The sequence below is a fragment of the Rana temporaria genome, chromosome 1 (genome assembly GCF_905171775.1).
Source record: "Rana temporaria chromosome 1, aRanTem1.1, whole genome shotgun sequence".
Taxonomy (NCBI): Eukaryota; Metazoa; Chordata; class Amphibia; order Anura; family Ranidae; genus Rana; species Rana temporaria.
Genome location: NC_053489.1, coordinates 338053859 through 338060106, shown reverse-complemented (window position 1 = coordinate 338060106; position 6248 = coordinate 338053859).

The following is a 6248-nucleotide window of genomic DNA, read 5'->3' as shown; positions in this document are numbered from 1 at the left end:
TGTTTGTGCGAAACGCGTTAGATTTTTTTACCCCACTGCTTGCTGTGCTGTGCTTTGTAGTGCTTTTTATCCTTTTTACACCAATAAACGCTACCTTTTTAGGTTTATTTTGGTGTGCGGCTGTCCATGAATTCCTTTCATTGATTTTCTGCCTTGTGCATTGCCAGCACCCATGGTCTTTGAGTGCTTATTGCATTTGCCTGGAGCGGCGGTCTCTTTTTCTTCAGGGATTCCTGGAACTGGCCACAAACCACGACACCTTGCGGTTGAGGCGAGAAGCCAGGAGATCCACGTCCGGTGTGCCCCACCTCCTGCAAAGGAGTTGAAACACCTCTGGATGCAATGACCATTCCACCTGGTCCAGCATCTGGCGACTTAGGTAGTCCGCCTGACAGTATTCTATGCCCGGAATGTAGACGGCCAACAGAGTCCAGCAACCCTGGGCCGACTGGACCCCCCAGACTCCCTCCCAACCTGTGAGGCTGGCGTCCGTCGTAATCACCGTCCACTGGAAGGGGAGAAACGACTTCCCGGAACGAAGAGCCGGGGATCTCAACCACCAATTCAGAAAGACTCTGATTAGATGACCTACCTGAATCCGACGATCCAGAGACAATGGAGATTTGTTCCATTTGGACAGGATCTCCCTCTGCAATACTCGAGTGTGCAATTGGGCATACGGTACTGCCTCGAAGGAGGCTACCATGAAGCCCAGGACTCGCATGCAAAAACGGAGAGACAACCATTTTCAGGATGCCAACAGCTTCACTGCAGACTGGAGAGTATGCAATTTCTCCAAAGGAAGGAAGACTCTCGCCTCCGCGGAGTCCAGAATCAACCCCAGGCATTCCAAATGCTGAGTCGGTACCAGGACTGACTTCTGGATGTTTAACACCCAACCAAATTCTCGGAGGGTCTGGCTGGCTATAGACACATCTACCTCTAATTCTGAGCCAGAAGAAGATCGTCTAAGTATCCCACGATGGCAATGCCTCGTTGTCTCAGCAAAACTTGAATCGGGGGGAGGGCCTTGGTGAACTCTTGGTGCTGAAGCTAGGTCAAAGGGAAGAGCCACAAACTGATAGTGGTCTTCGCTGATCGCAAATCGCAGAAACCTCTGGTGTCCTGCGCAAATTGGGACATGCAAGTATGCGTCCTTGATGTCCAAGGACGCCAGAAAGTCCCCCGGATGGAGCGCAGCCACCACCGAACTAATTTATTCCATACGGAACTTCCGTACTCTTACAAAGGCATTTAGGGCTTTGAGGTCCAAGATTGGACGGACTCCGTCCTTCTTCGGGACCACAAACAGATTAAAAAAAAATCCCTGCGGAACAGGTAAAACTACCTCAATAGGGCAGACCGACGAGCCGGAAGGAGATTTGAGGGAAAGAATCTGTTCGGCGGATAGGAAAGAAACTCGATCTTGTACCTCAAAGTGACCACCTCGCAGACCCACTGGTCGGAGAGCAGGGAGGTCCACCGAGCCGTGAACCTGCAAAACAGTCCCCCCACCCATGAGTCGGTGGCAGGTTTGGCTGCCAACTTGTTCGGCTTACGCACCCAGGGACATTACTGTCCCCCAGCTGAGCCTTTGTCAGCCTGGGAGGGTCTACCCACGGGTCCTGACTGATGAAAATACTGCTTCTGCGTGGGAAAGGAAGGACCCAGCTTATGGCGCGGCTCCTTCCCCTTGGTGGACTGAGGGAGGAGAGTGCTCTTGCTTCCAGTGACATCTTTAATAATGTCGTCCAGCAAGGTACCAAAAAGTCTCCCACCCTTGAAGGGTATATCTGCCAAAGTTTTTTTGGATGCTTCAGCTGCACCATTCAGCTTAAGGGAGTCCCTCACAGCATTGATAAGCGCACTGACAAGTGCCCTGTCCTGCACTGACCCCGGGCAAGGGGTCTTCCTCACAAAGAAGGTCCTGGTCCACATCCTCTGACAACCCAGAACTGGGGTCCTGTGCCGCAGCCAGGCCCGGGTCTGAGTCAGAGCTTTCCCTAGGAGATGGTGGGGGAGGGGGCGCTTTTTACCCCCTTACACCCACATGCCACTTCAACCCTGGCAACAAATGATTCCAGGACTGCCGACAAAGTGTCCATGGGAACCGCAGGGGCACCAGCTGCCACCTCTGGCATGTTTGGGAAAAAAGGACCAGACACTGACTCCATAAACACCACAGACAGCTCTCAGGGACCAATTCAAGACCTGAAAAGGTCCACCCTGCACTGAACAGCAGGCATACTAATAATGACGCCGGCACTGCCAAAATGGCGGCAAAGCGCCGCGATGTGGATGAGAAGGCCGAGGTAGGGACTTCCCTGAGACAGAGCACCCCCCCAGAAAGAACGGGCCTCGACACCCCACAGTCCCCCACTGGGGCCCGGAGTCCCCCCACAGGTCTGCCCGGTCACAGCGAGCCCTTTAGAGCAGAAGGGAAAATATGCCAGAGAGCAGGGAGAGGCAGGATAGGAGAGTCCCCTAATCCCAGCAATGCCCAGCTATTCCAACTGCCGAGGCAGGAGGAATCGTACTTACCCGTCCATGCGAGGACCCGCTGGTGCGTTCCTGACAGGCCTACAACCAGTTGGAGTAGCTGTTGGCCTGGTCCACTGTGAGTGAAACAACAAAACAGCTCAGTCATATGTGGACCCCTGGAGCCATGGGGTATGTTGAGGCCGACCCAGCGCGTAGCTAAGGTCTGCTCACGCTGGATGGCCAGACTGGGGAGACCACAAGGATCTATAATGTCCAGCCTGTCACCCAGCCGGCAGTTGATAGAAGAATCTCAAAAATAAAATAAAAAATGTCTTCAGGGCGCTGGGCCCAAAGGGAGCCACCTCCTTCTCCTCTGCTAGGCAGAAAAAAACTGAGGCTGCATGCTGCAGGGAGGAGAATTATGTTCTGCCTAATCCTCTCCTATGAACAGGAACGTAACCCATATGTCAAGACTTGTGAAGGCTGTGTTCGTCCATGGACGAAAAGAGAAAGTCCAAATTTCTTAGTTCTTAGTTCAATTCACATGTTTATGGACTGTGATCAGCAGCGATCCTTGGCATCACCGCTGTTCACTGCTGCATAAACGGACACCTGTATGAGAGCTGATTAGAAGAAAGGAACACCCGCGCTTGTCACATTTGATGCTGTCGCCGCCATCTTGCTTCACCCTACCTATGCCGTGGAAGCTACCGTGCATGCGTCAAAGTCATTTCGAGCATGCGCGGGTTTCCACGGCAACAGGTAAGTATACACACTCTCGGGTTTCTCGTCGGGAAGGCCGACAAGAATCTCAACGAGAAAATAGAGAGCAGGTTCTCCATTTTTCTCGTCAAGATTCTGGACAGATTTCCAGACGAGAAACCTGAAAGCCTCGTACACATGCTCGGTTTACTCGGCAAGAAAGCTCTGCCAGCAGTTTTCTTGCTGGTTCTTGCCGAGAAAACCGAGCGTGTGTATGAGGCTTTAGAGCGTTGGAGTACAATACACTAACAATAGGGATAACTGATGAGCAGAAAAAGTAGGGCTGTCACGTACCTGGTGGAAGAGTCTGATATGCAGAGGGAGGCCTCCCTTACACCTCTGACTCGAGGCCCCTGATAGGGAAGACAGGCGGCGCAGGAGTGCATAGTCGTACGAGAGCCTGGCAAACTTGCTGGTAGACGAGCTGGACCGGAACTGGAATGGTCCCGGTAACAGCTGTCAGACTGGGAACTGGAGCTCAGGCAGGTGCAGGCAGATGGACTGGAATAGTAGACACAAAAGTCCAAAGCAGGTGAACGCTGGAGCAAGGTCAGATACAAGCTGGTTCGGTAACTGTCAGGCGGCAGGGTAGCAGAAGGAGTAGGCAGGAACGTCGTCTCAGGTACAGGCAGGTTCGGCAACAGGCTGGCAGCAAGGTAGCAGGAGGAACAGGCAGGGACGAAGTCAGCACAGGCCGAGGACAGATGCAGGCAGGATTAACAGGATTAGTCAGAGCAAGCCGGGTAGGGTCAGCTGGAGTAGAGTGCAGGTAAATGACAATCAGAGGTCTCAGGTAACGCTGTAGACCGGACAGCACTGATTCAAGGAAGTAAGGCAGTTTAAATAGCCTATTGGCGCCACAATGTCATTGCGCACGTGCATTTCGTGTGGCATTAGTGTACAAGCGAGCCTGCGCAGGCGCCCACAAATGTGCCCGCGCAGCCCTTCTCGTGGGACAGGGGAACAACCATAGTCGCCATCTTGATTGCTGGCGTGCCCTTCCTGACAATCGGGCAAACTTCAAAGGATGGGATCTCTTGAATGCCCGAACAAGTCTTTCAGCGTGGACATCCTCCTCGGGGTTCCCATGAATTCTCCTCCGGGCCATACCCTTTTCCACTTAACGAGGTACTGGATCTGATTTCTTCTTTTCCTACAGTCCAGAATTGCCTCAACTTTGAATTCTTCTGTCCCGTCGATTAATATTGGTTCGTGTGGGCCCGTATCCCGGTCAGGGAATGGATTAGGGGTCACAGGTTTTATCAAAGCCACATGAAAGACAGGATGTATCTTGAAGAAATCCGGCAGTTCTAGCTCGCAGGCCACATCATTAATCCTCCTCCTTACCGGGAAGGGTCCCATGATGAATTAAGGGCCTAACTTCTTAGGCGGCGTACAGACGACCGAACAAGTCCGCTAAAACTGGTCCGCTGACCAGTTTCAGCGGACATGTTCGGTCGTCTGTACGTCCGACTGGACAATTTTCCGGCGGATCGGACAAGTTTCCAGCGGACAAATGTTTCTTAGCATGCTAAGAAACATGTCCGCTGGAAGCCTGTCCGTCGGACCTGTTCGGTCGTCTGTACAGACTCACCGGACAGGTCCGATCGGCCGCCATCCCTCGCATGCGTCGAAGTGATTCGACGCATGCGTGGAAGCATTGAACTTCCAGGGCCGCGCATGTCGCCGCGTCATCCGCGCGGCCACGTCACCGCGTATCGTGTACGCGCGGATTTCTGTTTGATGGTGTGTACAACCATCAGACAGAAATCTCCGGGCGGACATGTCCGCTGAAAACGGGCCGGCGGACCGTTTTCAGCAGACAGTCCGTCCGTGTGTACGAGGCCTAAGAGGGGCATGCTAGTTTTAGGTTTGCTGTGGACAGTCAAACCCGATCGACAGGTTCCAGTATTAACTCTCCCTGCTTCTTCTTATCAAAGACCTATTTGTTATGTTCCTGAGCTTTAGCCATAGTTGTCCGCAGTAGCTTGTTGTTGGTATCAAAGAAATGTATGGTTTCAAGAACAGCAGGTACTGGACATTCCGGAAAAGTACTGGTCAGAAATTATGGATTAAATCTGTAATTGGCAAAAAATGGGGACTGTTTGGTGGCAGAGTGGATGGAGTTGTTATAGGCAAATTCCGCTAACGGGAGTAATGCGGCCCAGTCATCTTGTGAGAATGAGGAAAAGCACCGTAAATATTGCTCGAGAGTTTGATTGGTTCTCTCCGTTTGCCCATTCGTTTGGGGGTGGTATGTGGAAGAGAATGATAACTCGATTCCCAAGGTTTCACATAGAGACCTCCAAAACTTTGAGGTAAATTGTACCCCCCGGCCTGACACAATGTTTGCTGGAACTCCGTGGAGTCTAACAATTTATTTCGCGAAAATTTGGGCTGTTTCCGGGGCAGATGGTGTGCCTTTCATGAGCAAGAAGTGGGTCATTTTGGATAACTGGTCTACCACCACAAAGATGGTGGAAAAAAACGACTGATGGAGGAAGTTCCACGATAAAATCGATTTAGATATTTTTCCAGGGTCTCTCCGGGACTGATAGCGGCTTCAGCAAACCCCATGCTTTGGTTTTATTGTTCTTATTTCGTATGCAAGTGGTACAGGACTCTACATAGCCCTTGCAGTCTTTTTCAACTTGCGGCCACCAGAATGTGCGTTGCACAAGTTTAACAGTTTTACGGATCCCGAAGTGTCCGGCTAACTTGGGGTCATGACATAATCCCAGGACAGAAACACATAGATTTTCTGGTATGAATATTTTGTCCTTGTGCCAAAGCAGATCATCCCTGGCCTCCAACGTTATTCCCAGAGAAGAAGGGACATTCACAGAACCCTGTTTAATTTGAGAGAGCAGGTTTCCCTGAAGTAGCAGAAAGTTCTCAGAAGACATGATAGTGTCAGGCGGTGCGGATTCCCTGGTATCACAGAACATCCGAGAGAGTGCATCAGGTTTGGTGTTTTTAGATCCTGGCCTGTACGTGAGATGGAA